We start from the raw sequence: 23,394 nt of genomic DNA on the forward strand, positions 1-23,394 counted from the left end.
GGTTGAACAAGGAGAAGAGATTGTGGAAGAGTAACTCAACCATGTGGGGGGGCTAAAAGAACATAAGAATTTTTCTTTTTCTTTTTTTTTTAATAACAAGATCTGTTTGTCCGGAATTCTCATTCTCATGCTCAACTTCCTGTCCTTGAAGATAAGAATGTCATTCACTTCCCTCCTGGTACACCCCTCCGAGGCACCTTCCAGGGGCATAGGAGGGGGTGTGCTTCTAGGAGGGAAAGGAGGGGTCAGCACACCCTCCTTCCACCTGCTGGGGGGGGGCGTGTTTTGTGTGTTTCTTTGCTGTTGCGGCTACTTTTTAAAAGTGTCTATAGTTCAAAAAAGTATTCTGGTTTCCTTTATATCCGTCTTATCTCAGATTTGACTTTTGACAGGAGGAGGGAGGGCGGGCCACATTTCTGCCACAGTGGAGAAGGATAAGACAGGTGCAGACCTGGGCATATCTTTTCTCTTGTGGGGGTGAGCAAAGAATTTGGATTCAGCTCTTGCAGGATGGGTTCTAATTTTCCCGTGAACAATCAGGCAAAATATCAGGTGAACAGAGGGCGAGCAAAGGTTAGAGGCACATGGACAAGATTGGCTATCGATGCTGGAGTTTCCAGAGCAACGATTTCATCAGAGGCAAGTGAATGTTTATGGATGCCTTGGCAGGTAGGTCCTTTCAAATGGACAGTGCTACCATCCGGTCACTTTAGCATATTGTCTCCAGCTCCTGTGAACAGTGTGGTCATGCAGTTATAATATGGGCCTAATGGGGAGGTGGAATTGTGCCAGAGAAAGGGAGACAGCATCAAGTCATTGAGCCTAAAGCATGTCTAAGACAGTGACTGTACAGTAGGTTGAGGCAGAATAGATTTTTGTTTTGTTGGTTGGGTATCTGTGGCAATGGGGTGGATATGGGTGGCTGTTGTTTGTTTTCTGGATGAAGTGAAAGAACTCTTCAAGGGAAGTATTTGCACAAGGGGTCTGGTGGGATAGGTGGGTGTGGGTCAGTCCATTCACGGAGAAAACAGGAGAATGAGGCTTTTTAAGAACTAGGCAATGGGAGGAGTTTAGCTTTGCTCATAGCAGCAACTGGCAACTCAGCAGAAACAACAGAACATTCCCGGAATGAATGGAGTTGCAGGAGCCAGCCTGAGCATGCCCCCCCCCACCCTCAGGGCATGAATACACCTGGCCTTCCTTTCCCAATCCACTGGAGGGTAGGGGGGTTGTGGGGGTGGCTGGAGGCTGAAGGGAGGTTCAGGGTAATTTATTCCAATGGGCCTCATTCAATCCTTTCATTCAAATGCACAAGGTTGTCTGTTAAAGTCAGGGACTGGGACTTCTCTCCATTGAATGGCTTTCTTCAACTCCCCCAACCATCAAGCTTCAGCTTCCAAACTTGGGCGGGGGGGGGGGGGGGGGGGGGGGGGGGGGGAGGAGAGGGGAAGTGAGGGAAAGGGAAGGGGAAAGGAAGGGGAAAGAGGATGTCTGAAGAACTCCCTTGTCTGGGGGCCAAAAGAGTCCCCTCCTGGTTTCCTAACCCAGGAAACCCCAATAAAGCCTTTGGAAATCATGGATGTGGAGGATGACATCTCACTCTAATGCCTTCCAGGGGTGGGGGTGCATCTGGGAGAGCATGGCATGGTGGGGTATGCTGAATCTGAGGGGGACTTAAACTCACGACAGTGGTGTCTTAGGGTTCAGAGACCAAACACAGGCTTGGAGTGATAAGGGCAAAGGACTAAGGGAGGCCTGGCAGGGGACAATTCTGACTCATCCACCCTGGGTGAGGGCCCAGAAAGCACACTCTTTCCTCTAAAGCAACACCAACAGTTTACTGGTTCTCCATCAACCTGTCCTCCCTCTCACACCCACTTCCCAAGGGAAATCCTCAGTCTCATTCAACATAGTCACTGGCTGTTTCACAAGCCACCTTCTGTCTACTAAAAGGAAGAAGGAAGATGGACAAACATGAACCAGTTTGACAGATGTCACCTCCGCATGGAGGGGTGGGGCCTCACCGGACAAATGGTGACTCTGAGCCGTGATCCCAGGGTTCTTGAAAAAATGAAATGGAAGGAGCACCTGGCCAGCTCAGTCAGAAGAGCACTCAACTCTTGATCTCAGTCAGGGTCGTGAGTTCGAGCCCTATGTTGGGTCTAGAGATAGTGAAAAATGAATAAATGAACTTTTAAAAAATTAAGTATGTATGGGGTGCCTTGGTGGCTCAGTGGTTGAGCATCTGCCTCAGGGCATCATCCCAGTGTCCTGGGGTTGAGTCCCCGCATTGGGTTCCCTGCAGGGAGCCTGCTTCTCCCTCTGCCTGTGTCTCTGCCTCTTTCTCTGTTCGGCTCTCATGAAGAAATAAAATTTTAAAAAACTATAAAAATTAAAATTAAAAAAATGGAAAGATAATGTGGCGAGGAGGGTGTGAACATACCTAATACTGCTGAATTCTAGGCTTGGAAATGGCTAAACCACTCCATTGTAGGTGATGTCTATTTTTAACCACAACTTAAAAACAAAAGCCCCTGTCCTTGGCTCAGAGTAAGGGAGTTCCTGGGTCAGGTTGGAGGGGGTCCTGTCATCCACAGTGTGGAAAACCAGGGTTCAGCAATCTGGAATATTTTCTTCCTCTCCAGGTAGACAGACATGGTCACTGACGTCATCCCTGTAAAGGCAAGGCATGAAGGAAGAACTTCAGCATTTCAAAGCACCTTTTAGGGGCACCTGGGAGGCTCGGTGGGCTTAAGCATCGGACTCTTGCTTTTATCTGTCAGGAGGTGGCACTCTTGACTCACCTGGTAAGGCTGTGGGGACCTCTGGAAGAGGGTATCAGGCCAACATTTTCCAAGGGGCTTTATTGGCTCCAGAAAGTCAATCTGTTTCTCCAAGCTGTCTGATCTTGAGTCTATGCGTGTGTCTTAAGGATGAGATTCCAGGGGCACCTGGCCTGCTCAGTCAGTAGAGAGCATGACTCTTGACCTCAATGTTGTGAGTTTGAGCCCTACGTTGGGAGTAGAGATTACTTTAAAAAATTAAACCAGGGTGGGGTAGGGGGTGGGAGGGGGTGGAGTGGTGGAAGAAAAAGAAAAACAGATGCCATTCTAGTCAAGGCCTTGGTAATATTACCAATCCTTCCAATGGTGTCTGGTTACAAAGAGAACAGATTCCCACCCAACCTACGCGGATGATTTACAATTGTCATAACGCGGATGATTTACAATTGTCATAAAAGAAAGAATACTCACTGAGAGTTTCTGAACTCTGGAGGGTTACAGGTAGGGTGAAAAGATAAATAATTTGTTTACAAAACAATTTAATAAAATCTCTAGAGACAAAGTTTCCTTCAATCTGGAGGAGCAAACATGAGGGGATCAACACAATGCTTTGAACAAGAGTCATTAAAAATGGTCATCATTGTCCTTAGCTCATTCAGTTCCATGTTGTTTCTTTTTGTTCTATTCAAATGCAGCTTTTTCATTAGTTCTGGCAATTCATTCTTTAGTTTTATGATCTCAGGGTGACCAGAAACCGGTATTTGTCAAAAGTTCTTTTCATGAATCTTCTTGAAGCTGGACCATATTTTTGCAAGGGCATCAGAACAATACCTGTAAATGTCAAAAATGGACGGTTAAAGACCCGATGATAGTTCATTATAATGCAGTCGGTAAGAAACTTTGAAATTTCTTTTGTAACACACAGCATTTTAGCAATTCGAATGTCAAGTGATGGCACTGTACCAGGACATGTTACAACTTTAGAAATTTCATTTAATTTTTGGAACAGCAACAGCATTCACGGACCCAATATAATCTAAGAGGGTTTATCATTATTTGTTTGACAATGCTTCTCATGTGACCTAACACAGCAGGTAAACTACGTTAATTAGTCAAGAGACTCTATTTAGGGTTTGACTTTCTGGGAATCTGTTGAAAAATCAACGAACGAATGAACGAATAAGCAAACAGCCAGCCAGCTGGCCAGTCAGCCAGCCAGCCAAACCAACCAACCAACCAACCAACCAACCAACCAACCAACCAACCAACCAACATCTCAGAAGTTTTCATAACACGTGCCTACAAAGGATCACGGATCATTACAAAACTGAAAACTTCAGTATCTGTTTTGCCAAGGTTGCCTTAGGAGATTCTACAGGAGGTTATAGAGTTGTCACCAAAATGTAGCTCCAATACTGAGAAGTTTTCACTCTCTTATTTAGGTAAAGACCAGATAAAAACGAATATAAAAACCTTGTTGTTCCAGGCAGGTAAAGGAAAAAAAAATGTCTTTTCTTCTCTGTTCACAATCTCTTATGCAGAGTAGACTAACAATGCAAGAAACCCTTGTCGTTTTAACAGAAAGAAGAGCCAAATCTCAATGTTATACCAGTGTACTTGTAAAACTTCTCCCAATCTCAGTCAGTCCTGACCATACATAGAATTCCTTTTCAAAACATCTCCCTCAGAAACTCCTTCTACAATGTCATTTTTCATTCAGAGTCAGTCTTAAGTTTTCTTTCTCTAAATAGCCAGGCTCTGGGACATTTGAGTCCTGGGATGGAGTGCCATATTGGTCTTCTTGCATGGAGCCTGCTTCTCCTGTCTCTGCTTCTCTCTTGCCTCTCTCTGTGTCTCTCATAAATAAGTAAATAAATTCCTTTAAAAAAAATAGGGACGCCCAGTGGCTCAGCAGTTGGGCCTCTGCCTTAGGCTCAGGGCATGATCCTGCTTCTCCCTCTGCCTATATCTCTGCCTTCTCTCTGTGTCTCTCATGAATAAATAAATAAATAAATAAATAAAATCTTTAAAAAAAAATAGCCAGGCTCATTTCAGGACAAAATTATTTTCTTTTCCCTCAACAACAAAAAAAATGTATTCTCATGCCTTGTGCCTCTTCTACACGTCTCCTCCATTCTCACACACGGAGTTGTTTTCCTTATTGTTTTCCAGTAGTCTCGATTCCATGCGGCAGACTTTTTTTTTTTTTTTAATTTAATTTATTTTTTGTAGAGAGAGAGAGCATGTGAGTGAAGAGGGGAAGGGGGAGAGGGAGGGGGGGGAGAGAGAGAGAGAGAGAAAGTTTCCTTTCTTTTCTCTTTCTTTCTTTCTTTCTTTTCTTTCTTTTCTTTTCTCTTTCTTTCTTCTTTCTGTCTTTCTTCTTTTCTTTTCTTTCTTTCTCTTTCTTCTTTCTTTCTTTCTTTCTTTCTTTCTTTCTTTCTTTCTTTCTTTCTTTTCTCTTTCTTTCTTTCTTTTTCTTCTTCTTTTCTTTCTTTCTTTTCTTTCTTTCTTTCTTCTTTCTTTCTTTCTTTCTTTCTTTCTTTCTTTCTTTCTTTCTTTCTTCCTCTCCTCTCCTCTCCTCTCCTCTCCTCTCCTCTCCTCTCCTCTCCTCTCCTCTCCTCTCCTCTCCTCTCCTCTCCTCTCCTCTCCTCTCCTCTCCTCTCCTCTCCTTTCCTTTCCTTTTTTTTTTTAAAGATCCCAGACCCGGTGATCATGCCCTGAGCCAAAGGCAGATGCTCAACCACTGAGCCACCCAGACGTCCCCCATCTGGCAGACTTTTAACTCCTAGAAGCCTCAGTCTCTGGTGAAAAGTCAGTAGGAGCCAAGGGCACACTATCTATTGTACCAGAATTCTTTAGATTAGCAAATATATGAATACATGTCATAGTTTTTAGAAACAGTGTTTATAATACAATTTTTAAGAAAGCATGAAATATGTTTACTAACACTCAAGTATCTGCAGTTTTCCTGAATAAGACAAAAGATGAAAAGAAAAAAGGGGGGAGGGAAGAAAAGGGGGAGGAGGAAGGAAAACAAGGAAACAAAAAACCACCTTGGGTGTCTTAGTGACTCATGCTTTAGTTTTTTACCTTATGATGAAAAGACATAGGTATCCGATGAATTCAACCCAATTTGCCAATTAACCTAGCACAACTTCAAGCTTCAGGTCACCAAAGATTTTGGAAGCTATTGCAAAGGTTTACCTATAAGCCTTTTTAAAAATTATTTTACCTATTTGCTCTTAACAATGAAAAGTATATGAGAGAGACCAAATTGACCATTTTAAGTAGTTTCTGTGGATAAATCACAATAGATACAACTCAACTAATCCTTGGAGGTAACAGCAAAGTTGAGTAGGGCCCTCCCTTGGGCCTGGATCCTCCAGCGTCCAGGTTGGTTCAGGTGGAACAAGGGTATAAGTAGTTCTCATTTTCTTTTGTGTGCCTGTTGCATAATGAGACAGCAAACGTGGTTTCTTTGTATAAAGGTGACGGAGGGGTCTATTTCCATCATCACCATTCCAGGCTCACAAACTGTGATGGGAGTGCAGCACATTCCACCACCCACCCCAAGGACTTATAAGGCAGGCAGAACTGAAAATCAAATGATTTTATAACTCAAGGGGGCAGGTGGGGGAAGGTAAAGCTGGTTATCTGTATGATGTGTGATGTTGATAGCTCCAAAGACACGTCTTTTTAAAATAAACCAACAACCTTGAATTGGCTTGAAAGCCGCATATGTCGCCCCCGTGTCCACTAAAGAGTCAGTCGATTTGTTCCCCACTCCCACTATCAGGCTCTCGTGGGAAAGTCTGAAGTGGGTGGTTTAAGTCCAGGGGAGCCCTTGGGCCCCTTCCTGCCTGCTGATTTGGGAGGTACTCTAATGTGAACCTCAGAAGGAGGTGGCCCAATGACTTGAGGTGATTTTTGCTCCTTGGTGGGGGTGGGGAGGGGGGAGGGGGGATGGCACTGGAGGCACCTGGGATGGTAAAGGATTTGACCACTCCAGCCACAAGAGTGGTGCAGAAACAGGGGGAGGGGGAGGGGCCGCCACAAGCCAGTTATCCCTGTGGTAACTTTTGACACCTCCTGCTTAAAACCCCGAAAGTCAGAAGGATCGTGAGGCCCCGGTTTCACGGTCTGTATTCGTATTCGTACTGGAAATCAAGATCAGGTGAGCTTTTGCCCTTCTGCTCCACGGAGGTTTCTGCCCTCCCTGAGCTCGCCTTAGGACACCTGCCGTTACCGTTTGACAGGTGTACCGCCCCAGTCAAGCTCCCCACCTGGCATGTCCCGGGAGCGGGCTGTGCCCTGCCGGTGCAGCCGGGCGGTGGGCGCCAGAAGGGAGAGCCCCTTGAGGCTCCCCCCACCACCTGGTCAGTGAAAAAACCGTAAGAGTAGTGGTATTTCACCTGGCGCCCGCAAGGCGGGTGGGCCCTGCCGGGGCGGGGGTGGGGGGGGGGCTTCCCACTTCCCTGCGGCAGACCTGAGTCCAGCTCAACAGGGTCTGCTTTCCCCGCTCGCTCTGCCCAGCCCGGTCCCGCGGCGGTGGTTTCTCTGGGTAGTGGGTAGGGACAGTGGCCATCTCGCTCGTCCAAGCAGGCGCCTGCCGCTACCTTAAGAGAGTCCTAGTTACTCCCGCCGTTTACCCGCGCTTGCTCCACTGCATTTCTTCACTTCGACCTTCAGAGCACTGGGCAGAAGTCACGTCGTGTCAACCCCCGCCGCAGGCCTTCGCCGCGCACTGTTTAAACGGTCGGGGGCCCGGGTCCGCACCGGTTCTAAGTCGGCCGCTAGGCAGCGGCGGAGGGGAGGGGAGGGGAGGGGAGGCGCAGCTCCATCGCTGCCTGGGGGGGTCCCCGCGGGGGTGGGGGCGAGGGGAACCGGCGCGCTGACCGCCCTGGCGGAGAAGACGGGGACAGGACCTCCTGCTGCCGGCGGAACATCCCCGCTGGGCGGGGCGCACGGCGTTCCCCAGGCTCCCACCGCGGTGGGGCCGCGATGCCCGCCGCAGCCGGGGCGATCCATGGGAAGGGCCCCCCTAGGGTCCAGAGTCGCAGCTGCTGCCGGTTCCCCGGTGCTCGGCCCCGAGCGCCCGCGGGGGAGGGGAAAGGGGGGGGAGAGCTGGGGTAGCCTCCCAGGGTGGGGCAGAGGAGCGCCCTGGGAGCGGGCCTGGGCGGGGGTGCCCCAGATGGGGGGGGGGGGGCGGCAGCGCCTTGTCCAGCGGGGGAGAGCCCAGCCCTTAGGGCCAATCCTTATCCCTGACTTCGGGATCCAGCTTGCCGACCTCCCTTCCTACATTGTTCCAATACGCCCGAGGCTGTTCACCTCGGAGACCTGCTGCGGATCCCGCACTGCCTGGCGGGAGATTTACACCCTCTCTCCGATTTTCCAGGGCCAGCGAGAGCTCGCGGGACGCTGCGAAACCCCGAAACCCCGAGGCTTTCCAAGGCCCGGCCGGCGGGGTGCTGGGGGCGGGTGGCGCTGTAGGAGGAGCGGCCTAGGGCCCCCCGCCCCGCCCCAGGACCCCTCGCGGCAGTGGGCGCAGGGAGGGGATGAGCGCAGCCGCCGTCTGCTCCCGAGGCGCCGGGATTCCTTGAGGGCTGCTGGGGGGGGGGTGGGCGCGGGGGTGTCTGTAATACTCGGGGAGTGGGCCGCCCTCCAGAGAGAGTGGGGCCCCAGCCAGCTTCCCGCCGGCCTTCCCAGCACACCACCGCAGCGGGAATCCGCCTGGCAGGTCGCCGGAGAGGAGGCCCCCGCTCTGGGGAGGAGGGACGTCAGGAGAGGGAGGGTGGGTGGAGGGGTCGGGAGGAAGGGGGCGGGAAAGGTCCGGCGGGGTTGAATCCTCTGGGCGAACTGCTCGGACCCCACCCTTTACCTCTTAAGGGTTTCACACCCTCTGGAACTCTCTCTTCGAAGTTCTCTTCAACTTTCCCTTAATGGAATTTGTTGACTACGGGTCTCCAGCTCCAGCCGTGTTTGGCCTTAGATGGATACACCACCCACTTTGGGCTGCCTTCCCAAGCAACCTGGCTCCCCCAGGACCCGGCGGGGGTGGGGGCGCCGCCGGCCTCACGCAGTCCCGCAGTCCCGGGCTGCGCCTCCATCACCCTCCCCCGCCGCCCCTGGGAGGGGGTCTTGCGCCGCCACGTGTCCCGCGCCCCACCGCAGGCACCGATTCCGCGCTGCGCTCTTCCCTGTTCACTCGGGGCTGAGGGAACCCGGGTTAGTTTCTTTCCCTCCACTGACTAATACGCTTAAATTCAGCAGGTCGCAGGTCGCCAGGTGTAGGGCGCGCGCGGTCAGGGCTCGAGATGGCACAGGAAAGGCCACCGCGAGCACACCGGGGCGGCGGGCAAGGGAGCACAAGCCGGCGCAGGCCAAGGGCCCTGCCAGGCTTGGAGGGCGGGGAGGCGACGCGGGAAAAGGAGGGGAGCGGGGTGCGGGCACCGCGCGGTGCACGGGGAGACGCGGTGGGGGGCGTCGGGAGCCGCGGTAGCCCCCAAGCGCCGCCCGCAACCACGCGCCCCGCCACTCGCGCGACACCGGGTCTCCTCCTCCTTGCCCGGGACGTCCCCCAGCGCCCCCCGCCGAAGGGCTCCTCGCCGGAACCGACGGCGGCGCCTTCCCACCGACACCCCTCCTTCCCTGTCCACCCTGACCACTGCGGGAGCAGCCGCGCGCCGGGGGGGGGGGGGGCGCGGGGCAGCAACGGGGCGGCCCGGGCGGCCACCAGGGCACAGGTCCCCGGACGCGGCCCGCGGGCCACTCCGCCCTGCGCGAGCCTCTCGGATAGGGCGAAGGCCAGGATCGCCAGCGGGAGGGAGGGGCGGCGCGGACCCCGGAGGCGGAGGCGCGGCGGCGGACTGGGTGGGGGGAAGAGGGGACCCCGCCAGGACCACAAGCAGACAAGCAGCCACCGCCTGGGGAGCGGAGGCAAGACCCACGGTGTTCCGGACCCAGGCCTCCCGACCCCCCCCCTCCACGGACCACTATCCACCGGCAGCTCGGAACCGCAACCCCCCCCCCCCAGACACAACCCAAGGCCGCGTGCATGGGGAGGGATCTCCCCCAGAGGGAACCGCAGCAGCCACGGCCCTCCCCGCAGCACGAGCCCTCCCCTCTCCTTCTCTCGGGGCGCCACCGGCCCCCCCACCCCCGCCGCAAGTCCCGCTGGGTTCTCACTCCCACGGACCTTCCACTGTCCCTACAGCAACCCTATCATCCCCCTATCCCTAGTACTACACCTACCCTTAACCTTACCCCTATAACTACCCTATCCCTATCCCTAACCCTACCACCTCCCATACCCAAGCTTTAACTCTACAACTATTTCTACCCATAACCCTACACTGAGCCTTGCCTTACCCGTAAATCCAGCCATACCCCTACCCCTAAAACTACCCCTACACCTTAACCTACTCCTATTCTTACTGCTACCACTACCATACACCTACTTGTACCCCTAAACGTAACTCTAAGACTATCCTTACCCCAACAACTACCCCTAACCCTACTCCTACCCCTAAACCTAACCCTATTCTAATGGTACCCGGAAAACTAAACCTAAATCTATATCTGACTTTACCCTTAGCCCTACACATACTCCTAACCCTCCTCTTACTCTTATCCCTACACATACAATTAAACCCACCCCTACTCCTAATGATATTACAACCCCTAGCCCTACACCTACCCATAACCCAGCCCCTACCCCTTTACCCCCAAACCCCTAACATAACCTACAACTATCCCAAGCCCTATGCCTACCCCTACCCAGAGCAATAAACCTATCCCTACACCACCGTAAAATCACTCCTACACCTACCCATACCACTACGCCTAAACTATCCCTACACCTATCCCAATCCATACCCTTCAACCTACCCTAACCCTACACCTACCTCTACCGCATCCTTATGCCATTGTCTGCCCCTTCTTAACCCTAACCTACCACTACCCCTACTCTTTCTGAACCCAATTCCTATCACTACACCTATGCCTACTCCTTGCCTGCCACTTCCCCTAACTCTGACCCTAGCCCTACACCTTACCCCTAACAGTACTTCTAACCCTATCCTACCTTTATAAGTAACACTAACCCAGGTCCTACCCCTACCCCTGTATACTTAAACCTATCCCTACATATAACCTGATGCCTTCCACTGTCCCTACTACCACCAGTATCCCTATACCTAACCCTATCCCTACCCTTTCCCCTATCCCCAACCTTAATCCTATTCTTACAACTACCCCTACCCCTACACTGTCCTTTCCATACCAGTAGCCCTACCCATAACCCTGTCCCTACACCTTCTACTACACCTAATCCATCATCAACCCCATTCCTGCCCATCCCCCTACTCCTAACACTACACCTATACTTTCCCCTATCCATGCCTGTCACCATACCCCAACCTCTATTCCTACCTTGAACCCTACACATACCTCTACTTCTACCCTTAACTGTACCCCTAACCCATCCGAATCCCTAGACCTAACCTTAACACAACCCCTTCTTCTAACCTACCCATAGCCCTACCCCTAACCCTTGCCACTACCCCTAACCCTAGATCTATTCCTAACAATACCTATACCCATAACTCTACCTCTGCCCCTACCCCTACACTTATCCATATGCCTACCCCTACCAATAACCCTATGACTACTGTTATCCCTAACCCCACAGAACCCTATCATCCCCTGATCCTTAGTACTATACCTACCCCTAACCTTACCCCTATACCTACCCCTAACCTTACCCCTATACCTACCGTACTCCTAAATCTAACCCTACCATGTCTCATAACCATAGCTTTAAATCTATAACTATTTCTATCCATAACCCTACACTGCCCCTTCCACTACACGTAAACCTAGCCACACCCCTACCCCCAAAACTACCCCTACACCTTAACCTACTCCTATTCAAACTGCTACCACTACCATACCCCCATCTGTACCCCTTTACATAACCCTACAACTACCTTTACCCCAACAACTACTCCTAACACTACTCCTACACTACCCCTAAACCTAACCTTACTCCTACCCCTATTGGTACACCAAACCCTACTCCTAAATCTATACCTAACTTACCCCTAGCCCTATACCTACCCCTAAACTTATCCCTATGTCTACCCGTTCCCATAAGCCTAACCCTACCACTTCTCATGCCTGTTGCTTTAACTCTATAACTACTTCTACCCATAACCCTACATTATCCCTTCCCGTATCCCTAAAACTAGCCATACCCCTACTGCTAAAACTACCTCTACACATAACTCTAACCCTACCCCTAATCCCAACATGTATCCCTATGAGTACCCTTACCCTAACACCTACCCCTAACCCTACTCCTACACCAATCCCTAAACCTAACCTTACCCCTACCACTAACATACTCCAACTACCCCTATCTTTATACTTAACTATACTCCTAGCCATATGCCTATCCCTAAACCTTCTCCTACCCTTACCCTTACTAATACCCATACCATTAAACCTAGCCCTACACCTAACCATATGCCTACCCCTACAACTACTCCTACCTGTACCTCTAAACATACCCCTCTCCCTACACCTATACCACACATTAAACCCATTCCACCCCCCACCCAAACTCCTTCCCAAACCCTTCCCTAACCCTACCCATAACACTTCCACTACAGCTTCCCCTGCCCCTACCCCACCACCTACCAATACCCCCTTTTCTACCCCAATCCCTGACACTACACACATCGCTTTCCCTACCCCCACCCTTAACACTAAACTGACCACTATCCCTACCACTACTTCATTCCTTAACCCTACCCCTACCCTACCCCTACAATGAACACTAATACTAAACCTAAAACTACCCCTATCACAAATCCTATCCCTACCCCCAATCCTACCATTATTCCTACTTCTACACCTAACCCCACCCCTATCCTTAACCCTAACCCTACTCCTACCCCTAACTCCAAAATTACCCCTACCCTTAATCTTACTATCGCTACCCCTACTCCTAATGCTACCACTACCCCTAACCCTACATCTACTCCTAAATCTACCTCTACCTGTACACCTGCCCTAACACCTACACCTAGCCATACCACTAGCCCTAAATGTACTCTCACCAATAACCTAATGCTACACCTGCCCCTCCCATAACCCTACTCCAAATGCTAACACTACCCCTAACCCTAATCATACTCCTACCCCAAAACCTATCCTATACCTACCCCTACTCCTACCTCTACCCTTAATCCTACTCTTTTTTTTTTTTTTTAATTCTTTTTTTTTTTTTTTTTTTTTATTTATGATAGTCACAGAGAGAGAGAGAGAGAGGCAGAGACACAGGCAGAGGGAGAAGCAGGCTCCATGCACCGGGAGCCTGACGTGGGATTCGATCCCGGGTCTCCAGGATCGCGCCCTGGGCCAAAGGCAGGCACCAAACCACTGCGCCACCCAGGGATCCCTTAATCCTACTCTTAAAACATCCCCATCCCTAACACCAACCGAAGGACTAGCTATTCATGTACCTCTGCTCCTAAACCTACCCATAAACCTGTAGGAGTAGGTACACCTACAGCTATCCCATCCCCTGCACCTCCCGCAAACCTACATATATCTACCCCTAACCCTACACCTACCACTAACACTACTCCTATTCCTATCCCTACACACACCCTTGCTCCTACACTAAAACTATGCCTAGCCCTACCCCTAAACTTACTCCAACCCTACCGCTAAAGCTACCTCTACCCCTTCCTCTACATGTACACCTAACCTTAAACTGCCCGTGCACAGACAGCTACCCGTAACCCTAAACCTACTCCTGTCCCCACCCTACACTTAACTCTCCCCCAACACCTATGAATACCCCAAACCCTATCCCTAAACACACCTGTACCCCTACCTCTAAAGGTAATCCTACCCCTACCCCTACACTATTCCTTATTCCTTCCCTCTACTCCTACCTCAAACCAAACTGCTAGCCATACCTCTAACCTAATCCTACCCCAATGCCACCCCTAAGCCTACCCCTACCCGTACACCTACTGCTTACCCTATCCCCAACCCTACACCGTCCTCTACACTTACTCCTTAAAATACACTTACCCCACCCTTACCCCTCTCCCTTACCCTGTAGGAGTAGGTCCTCCTACAGCTAACTTTTCCCCTACACCTCCCACAAACCAACATATACAACTAGCCCTAACCTGACACCTACCACTAGCCCTACCCTTACTCACACCCCTACTCCTACCTTAGCACTACACATAGCCCTACCCCTAACCTTAATCCTACCCCTACAGCTAAACCTACACCTCCCACAAACCAACATATACAACTAGCCCTAACCCTACACCTACCACTAGCCCTACCCCTACTCACACCCCTACTCCTACCTTAGCACTACACATAGCCCTATTCCTAATCTTAATCCTACCCCTACAGCTAAACCTACCCCTACAATTACCTCTTCCCCTACCCATACACCTAAACCTAACCCTAACCCAAGCCCTCCTCTTACACCTACAGCTACCTATAACCCTAAACCTACTCCTAACCCTACCTCTACACCTAACAAATCTCCACCAATACCTACGACTACCCTGAACCCTATCCCTAAACATCCTCTATCGCTACCCCTACCCCTAAAGCCTATCCTAACCCTACCCTTACCCTTACAGCTACACTATTCCTTACTCCTAAACTTACCTCTACTCCTACCTCTAACCCAACTGTGAGCTGTACCCCAACCCCACCCCTCAAATACCCCTAACCCTACCCAAACCTCTAACCCTACCCATACCTGTACACCTACCTGCCCTCACCTCTACTCCTACCCTAACTCTACACCTACCTCTACACATACTCCTAAAACTATGCTTACCCGACCCTTACTCCTACCCCTACCCGTTATCCCTACTCCTACCCTTATACCTACCACTTACACTACCCATCCACAAACCCCATTCCTTCCATTACACCTATCCCTACATCTTTATATACTCTTGCCCCTACCACTTGCTACCCACACTCCTTAACAACTTGCCCTACCCCTTCCCCTAATACTACACTTACCCATACCCTAAGTCCTACCCATACCCCTATCCCAGCCTGGACCCTTCCCTTTCCCCTAATCCTACCTTTAACTCTACCCCACCCTCTAATCCTACCTCTATCCCTGCCCCTACCTATACTTGTACTTCTACCCCTATAACTACTCCTACTCCTACCCTTAGCTCTACCCCTTCTACTCCTATAGCTCTACCTACCCTTAACCCTACCACTACTCCTACACCTGTCAATACTCCTACTCTTACCCAAACGCTACCCCAACCCCTGTCCCCATCCAGTTACTCCTACATCTAACCCCCACAGCTACCCCTAAGCATTCTATTAATCCTACCCCCAACCCTATGTTTACCCTACCCTGACACTAAAACTACCCCTACACCTAAACTAACCCTAACTTTATCCTTAGGTCTAACCCTACTTTCACCCCTAACCCTCACACTTCCCCTTCAATTAACCCAACCCCAACCCCTACTGCTATCCCTACATCTACCCGTAAACCTAATCCTATCCTACACCAACTCTGCACCTAACCATACCCCTACCTCTAACCCTACCCATACTACTACCACTACCCCAGTGCCTATCCCTACCCCTACATGTAAACTTACTCCTACCACTATTCCTACACCATCCGTAACTCTACACCTAACCTTACCTCTACAATTAACCCTAAACCTAACAATACCCCTATGCTTAACCTTACCTCTAACCCTATCACTAAAACTACCCGTAACCCTAAACTTAACACTATCCCTAATCTTATTTATTTGTTTATTTGTTTGTTTATTTATTTATTTATTTATTTATTTATTTATTTATTTATGATAGTCACAGAGAGAGAGAGAGAGAGAGAGAGAGAGAGAGGCAGAGACATAGGCAGAGAGAGAAGCAGGCTCCATGCACCGGGAGCCCGATGTGGGATTCGATCCCGGGTCTCCAGGATCGCGCCCTGGGCCAAAGGCAGGCGCTAAACCGCTGTGCCACCCAGGGATCCCTACCCCTAATCATATTTAAATATACTCCTAAAAATACTCATATACTAGTCCTACTATACAGTGCTTTTCCATTTTGCCACTACAACTACTGTGACATAGTATCTAATTCCCTTATGTGAAGGCTAGTTGAAAGCTGCATTCAAAGAATGAGTTTCTCAGAGTTTCTCAGAGTTAACGATATCGCATTTCCAATGTACCTCCAGACTTACTGTTGAGGTAGTTTCTATCTTATTTACATGAGAGGCTAGTTGCAGGATTCATTGAAGGAACACTTGTTTCTGAGAATTAAGTACAGTGTGTTTGTTTCCATTATGTCTCCAAACCTACTGTTGACATAGGTTCTAACTCCCTTATGTTAGTGGCTTGTCGAAAGCTGCATTCAAGGAACTTTTGTTTTTCAGAGGTAAGTATATTGCATTTCTGTTGAGCCTCCACACTTACTTTTGATATATGTTCTAACTCCCTTATGTTAGAGACTAGTTGAAAGCTTCAGTCAAGGACCTCTTGTTTTTAGAGGAAGTGCATTTCCACTGTACCTCCAACCAACAGTTGAGATAGGTTCTAAATCTCTTCTGTTAGAGCCTAGTTGCCAGGTACATTCAAGGAACATTGGTTTCTCAGAGCTACCCCCAGCTCTTCCCCTACCCTAACTTTACATTATCATCTACCCCACTCATACCCCTATCCCTACACCTAACCCTACTCCTACCACTACCCATCCTCCATGCCTAGCCCTTCATCTACTCCTAACGCTTCTCGTACCCCAACCCTTACTGCTACCCCTACCCGTAATGGTAATCCTACCCCAACCCCTAAATCTATAACTACCTCTACCCCTTATCCGAAACATAAACCTACCATGCACCTACCACTATACCTAACCCTACCCTTACCTCTACACCTACACTTAACCCTATCCCTACCCCTACCCATACTTCTGTCCATAATCCTACCCTACTGCTATCCCTAACACTACTCCTCCCCTATCCCTGATCCTAATCCTACCTGAACACCAAACTCTACTGCTACCTTTACTGATAAACCTACCCCTAACCCTACACCACCCATACCCCTAACCCTAAACCTACAACTACACCTACCCCTGCCCCTACACATACCCCTAAACATACCCTACCCTAATCCCAAAACTTCCTCCAACCATTTGGCTATTCCAACCCCTTCCACTAAATCTATTCCTACCCATACACCTAACCTTGCCCCTACTGCTACCCTACTCCTACTCCTAAGTCTATCCCTAACTCTCACTGGGCCCTAGTACATTCATAGATATCTTCCTTGGGGCACTCCTGCCCCAGCCCTGGGAATCTGTTCTGGGAAGATGAGCCACCCTCCACCCTGCCCCATAACATCTTTGGCTTTGAAACTAGGAACCTTGAAAATCAGCGAGGCTTAACTAGGGGAAAGCCAGAGGGCTATAGGAAACTAAAACTCTGCTCTTAAAGGGCCCTCACATTATAGGAGTCCCAGAAGAAGAGACAGAAAGGAGCAGAAACTTAAAAAAATAATACCTGAAAACTTACCTAACCTGGAGAAGGAAACAGACATCCAGGTCTAGGCAGAACAGAGAGTCCCAAACTACTGAAGACAAAGAGGTCCACACCAAGACAATTAATTAAAATGTCAAAAATTAAAGAATCTTTTTTTTTTAATTTTTTTATTTATTTATGATAGTTACAGAGAGAGAGAGAGGCAGAGACACAGGCAGAGGGAGAAGCAGGCTCCATGCACCGGGAGCCCGATGTGGGATTCGATCCCGGGTCTCCAGGATCGCGCCCTGGGCCAAAGGCAGGCGCCAAACCGCTGCGCCACCCAGGGATCCCTAAAGAATCTTAAAAGCAAGAAAGAAGGGGAAGATGGTGGTGGAGTAGGAGGACCTTTGGCTCACCTCATCCCCTGAATACAACTAGATAACCATTATATCATCCTAAATACCCCAGAAAACAATCTAAAGACTAGCAGAACAAACCACAACTAAAGGTAGAGAAGAGCCCACATCAAAGGAGGTAGGAAGTACAGAGAGGTAGCTTGGGAGCGAAACAGATTGTGGCCACCACAGTCATAGAGAAGGGCAAGAGACAAGTTAGCACACAGGGGAGTACATGGGGAAAATGAATCCCCATAACAATTAGCTTGGAAAGTGAGAGGGCCCAGGTTTTGTGTAGTTCTTACAACCAGTGGGACCTAAAGCCTGCGGTTTTTTTATTTTTATTTTTATTTTTATTTTTTTATTTTTTTTTATGATAGTCACAGAGAGAGAGAGAGAGGCAGAGACACAGGCAGAGGGAGAAGCAGGCTCCATGCACCGGGAGCCCGATGTGGGATTCGATCCCGGGTCTCCAGGATCGCGCCCTGGGCCAAAGGCAGGCGCCAAACCGCTGTGCCACCCAGGGATCCCAAGCCTGCGGTTTTAAAGGTTGCATGCTTGGCTCAGAGAGAGGTCAGAGGACGTTGGTCTGCTCTTGGAGAAAAGCCAGAGCAAACAGCCAGTGGACATACAATGTGGACACAGCAATCTGAAGAGCACCTGGGGCACACAGTGGGGAGGTTACTTGCTCATCTTGGAGTGTGTTCCAGAGAGGCAGCATTCATGGAGTGACCCCTCTGGGTACAAAGGAACTAGCAGGTGTCATTTCCCTGCTCCACACCTCAGCATAAGCATGAACCCACCTGCAGGAGCCAGCATAGTGTCAATAACCCTACCTAACTGCTTAGACCAAGTCGTCCCCCACCCCTACCCCCCGCCACAAGCTTTGGGATAACCACTCCTACCCATCAGCTTGCCTCAAGTCACACACAGCAGGCCCCCTCCCTCAGAGCACTGGCCCAAATCCCTGCCCACACCATGTGTCCCCACCCAGGAGTTTTGCAGAGCCTCAGTTCTGGCAGCAGTGGCAACTGGTCTCATTTCACAAGGAGACCAGCATAGTTAGTTAAAACTCACCACGTTCAGGCCAGGGACCAACACTGCCCACAACTGCCTAAGACAGCCTCTGCAAATTACTGGCCTGAAGGATAAAGTGGCCGAGACACAACAGCAGAGCACACAGCACATATTAGAGACACTCCCAGAAGCGTCACACCCTAGGGAAAATGTACAATACACTGCAGGGAACTAGAGGGCCTCTTCTTCATAAAGTCATTCCCTCAAGGACAGGAGATATACTAACATTCCTAACATAGAGAAACAGGCATGAAGACTTAGATAAAATGAGAAGACAGAGGAATTTGTCCCAAATGAAAGAGCAAGACAAGGCCATGGTGTGAGATATAAGTGAAACACATAGGTAATATGCCTGATGGAGAATTTAAAGCAATGATCATAAAGATACTTGCTGGACTTGAGAAAAGAATGGAAGATATCAGTGAGACTATTAACACAGAGATAGGAATAATCTAGCAGAGATACAGGGCTCAATAAACAAAGTGAGAAAATGCTTGATGGAATGAACAACAAGATGGAAGAAACAGAGGAACATATTAATGATCCAAAAGACAGAGTAGTTGAAAGTAATCAAGCTGAACTAAAGAGAGAAAAAGAATCATGCAAAATGAGAATAGACTTAGGCAACTCTGTGACTCCATCAAACGTAACACTCATATTATAGAAATCCCAGAAGAAGAAAAGAGAAAAAAAGGGGGCAAAGAATTTATTTGAAGAAATAGCTGAAAACTTCCTTAATCTGGGAAGGAAACATATCCAAATTCAGAAGGCACAGGGAACCCCTCCAAAAAATAAACAAAAGCAGATCCACACTAAGACATAAAGAAAAAATATTAAAGGAATAAGACAAAAGAAGTCAATAACTTACATGGGAAACCCCATAAGGCTATCAGTGGACCTTTGAACAGAAACTTTCCAAGCCACAATATATTCAAAATGCTGAATGGGAAAATCTGGTAGCCAAGAATACTCTTTCCAGCAAGACTATCATTCAGAATAGAAAAGGAGATAAAGAGTTTCCCAGACAACAAAAATTAAAGGAGTTCATGACCAGTAACTCAGCTATGTAACAAATATTAAAGTGGACTCTGAGTAGAAAGTCCAGAAATAACAGTATGCGGTAGAGTACACAAAAGCAGTAAGAATGAACAGTCAATAACTCACAAAATAACAGGATTTAAAATATGACAACATATACCTAAAATGTGGGGAGGTGAGGAGTAAATAATGGGTTCAAACTTAAATGACCATAAACTTAATATAGACTGCTATATGCAGGAGATGTTATATATATACCTAATGGTAACCATATAACAAAAACCACTAATAAACCTGTAAACTAAAGAGAAAGAAATCCCAATATATCACTAAAAACAATCAGCAAACTATGAAAGGGAGAAACACAAGAATCAGAGGAAATCTTCAGAACCAAAAAACAAGTAATAAAATGGCAATAAATACACATTTATCAATAATCACTTTGAATGTAAATGGACTCAATGCTGCATTCAAAAGGCACAGGGTGACAGAATGGATTAAAAAAGAAGACCCATCTATATGCTGCCTTTAAGAGACTCATTTTAGATATCCTTAGGACACCTGCAGATTGAAAGCAAGGGGATGGAGTAACATCATCATGCAAATGGATATCAAAAGAAAACCTGGAAAAAAAAAAAACAAAACAAAACGAAAAAAAAAAAAAAAAACAAAAAAAGAAAACAAAAGAAAACCTGAGTAGCAATACTTATATCAGACAAAATAGACTTTAAAACAAAGACTGTAGCAAGAGACAAAGAAGGGTACTGTATAATAATAAACAGGACAATTCAACAAGAAGATGTAACAATTATAAACATGCACCCAACATGGGAGTATTCAAATACATAAAATAATTAATAACAAACATACAGGAACTAATTGATAATAATACAGTAATAGTAGGGGACTTTAACACTCCAATTACATCAATGGACAAATCATCTAAACAGAAAATTGACAAGGAAACAAAGGCTTTGAATGACACCCTCAACCAGATGGACTTAACAGATATATTCAGAACATTTCATTCTAAAACAGCAGAATGTACATTATTTCTAAGTGTACATGGAACATTCTCCAGAACAGATCACATATTAGGCCACAAAACCAACCTCAAAAATTCAAAAAGATCAACATGATATCATGCATCTTTTCTGACCACAACACTATGACACTAGAAGTCAACCACAAGAAAAAATCTGGAAGGACCACAAATACATGGAGGTTAAATAACATGGTACTAAACAATGAATAGGCCAACAGGAAATAAAAGAAATTAAAAAGCACATGGAAACAAATGAAAATGAAAACACGATGGTTCAAAACCTTTGGGATGCAGCAAAAGCAATTCTAAGAGGGAAGATTATAGCAATACAGGCCTACCTCAAGAAGCAAGAGCAACAAACAAAGCCTAAAACAATAAGAGAAAGGAAATAATAAAGATTAGAGCAGAAATAAATGGTAAACTAAAAAACCAATAGAACAGATCAAGGAGGGCAGCCCGGGTGGCTCAGCAGTTTAGCGCTGCCTTCAGCCCAGGGCGTGATCCTGGAGACCCGGGATCGAGTCCTGCGTTGTGCTCCCTGCATGGGGCCTGCTTCTCCTTCTGCCTGTGTCTCTGCCTCTGTGTCTCTCTCATGAATAAATAAAGTCTTTCAAAAAAAAAAAAAAGAACATATCAAGGAAACCAGGAGCTGGTTCTTTGGGAAAAAATAAATAAAAAAAAATTAAACCTTTAGCCAGACTTATCAAGAAAAAAAAGGACCCAAATAAATAAAATCATAACTGAGAGAAGAGAAATAACAAACACTACAGAAATATAAACAATTCCAAGAGAATATCATGCAAAACTATATGCCAACAAATTAGACAACTTAGAAGAAATGGATAAATTCCTAGAAACATAAAACCTACCAAAACTGAAACAGGAAGAAAGAAAATTTGAAGACTGATTACTGGCAAAGAAACAGAATCAGTAATAAAAAAAACTTTCAATAAACCAAAGTCTAGGACCAAATGGCTTCATTGGTGAATGTTACTAGACATTTAAAGAAGAGTTCATTCCTATTCTCAAACTATTCTAAAAAATAGAAAAGGAAGGAAAACATCCGAGTTCATTTTATAAGGCCAGCATTACTCTGATACTAAAACCAAATAAAGACGCCACAAAAAATAAAAATACAGGGCAGTATTTCTGATGAACACAGATGTAAAAATCCTCAACAAAATACTAGTAAACCCAATCCAACAATACATTTTAAAAAATAATCCATCACAATTAAGTGAGATTTATTCCTGGGTTTCCAGGGTGGTTCAGTATTCACAGATTAATCAATGTGATACATCACATCAACAAGAAAAAGGATAATAACCATACGATCATTTCAATAGATGCAGAAAAATCATTTGACAAAGTACAACATCCATTCATGATAAAAATCCTCAACAAAGTAGGTCTAGAGAGAACATACCTCAACATAATAAAGGCCCTATATAAAAACCCCACAGCTAACATCATCCTCAATGGGGAAAAACTGATAGCCTTTCATCTAAGGTCAGGTCACTTTTATCCAACATAGACTGGAAGTCCTAGCCACAGCAATAAGATAACAGAAAAAAAAGCATCCAAATCAGTAAGAAAGAAGTAAAATTTTTACGATTTGTAGATGACATGATACTCTATATAGAAAACCTGAAAGACTCCACCAAAAAACTGCTAGAATTGGTAAGTATATTCAGTAAGGTTACAAGATACAAAATTGATGTACAGAAATCTTGCATTTCTATACACCAATAATGAAGAAGAGAATTTAAAAAAAAAAATCACATTTACAATTGCACCCAAAATGATAAGATACCTAAGAATAAACATAATCAAAGAGGTCAAAGACTTCTACTCTGAAAACTATAAAATGTTGATGGAAGAAACTGAATACCACACAAAGAAATGGAAAGACATTCTATGCTCATGGGCTGGAAGAACAAATATTGTTAAAAAATATCTATACTATCCATAGCACTCTACACATTTAATGCTATCCCTATCAAAATACCAACTGAATTTTTGCAGAACTAGAACAAACAATCCTAAAACTACAAAAGATACTACAAAAGACACTAAAGAGTCAAAACAATCTTGTATAAGAAAAGGAAAGCTGGAAGCATCATAATTCTGGACTTCAAGTTATATTACTAAGCTGTAGATCAAAACAGTATGGTACTGGCACAAAAACAGACACATAGTCAACAGAACAGAATAGAAAACCCAGAAATAAACCCACAATTATATGGTCAGTTAATCTTCAACAAAGCAGGAAAGAACATCCAGTGGGATAAAAACAGTCTCTTCAACAAGTGTTGGGAAAGTTGGACAGCCACATGCAAAAGAATGAAACTGGAGCATTTACACCATATACAAAAATAAATTCAAAATGGATTAAAGACCTAAATGTGAGATCTGAAACCATAAAAAATCCTAGAAGAAAACACAGGAGTAACCTCTTTGACATTGGCAACATCTTTCGAGATATGTCTCCTAAAGCAA

At 46.9% G+C, this 23,394-nt stretch overlaps 2 long non-coding RNA genes across 4 annotated transcripts in view; one reads left to right on the forward strand and one right to left on the reverse strand.

The window, feature by feature from the left end:
• The window catches only part of LOC112664185 (uncharacterized), a 42,264-nt gene that overhangs the window by 5,039 nt on the left and 13,831 nt on the right, over window positions 1-23,394 (forward strand). Inside the window, exon 3 of one of the 2 annotated variants that reach the window (XR_004806053.2) lies at window positions 2,646-2,807. The exons of the other annotated variant lie outside the window; for it this stretch is intronic. This is a non-coding gene — a long non-coding RNA (uncharacterized LOC112664185). The remainder of the gene's footprint in view (window positions 1-2,645; window positions 2,808-23,394) is intronic. 2 annotated transcript variants of the gene reach the window in all.
• Window positions 1,652-7,591, reverse strand: LOC118351159 (uncharacterized). Of its 2 annotated transcripts, XR_004806052.2 has the most exons (5): window positions 7,433-7,591; window positions 3,255-3,614; window positions 2,805-3,010; window positions 2,444-2,674; window positions 1,657-2,162 (listed from the first exon to the last, which is right to left on the reverse strand). It is a non-coding gene; the product is annotated as an uncharacterized LOC118351159 (long non-coding RNA). The 2 variants fall into 2 exon arrangements; XR_004806051.2 differs by having other exon boundaries at window positions 1,652-2,674; window positions 7,433-7,588.

Source organism: Canis lupus, chromosome 17, assembly GCF_003254725.2.
Source record: "Canis lupus dingo isolate Sandy chromosome 17, ASM325472v2, whole genome shotgun sequence".
NCBI classification, from domain to species: domain Eukaryota; kingdom Metazoa; phylum Chordata; class Mammalia; order Carnivora; family Canidae; genus Canis; species Canis lupus.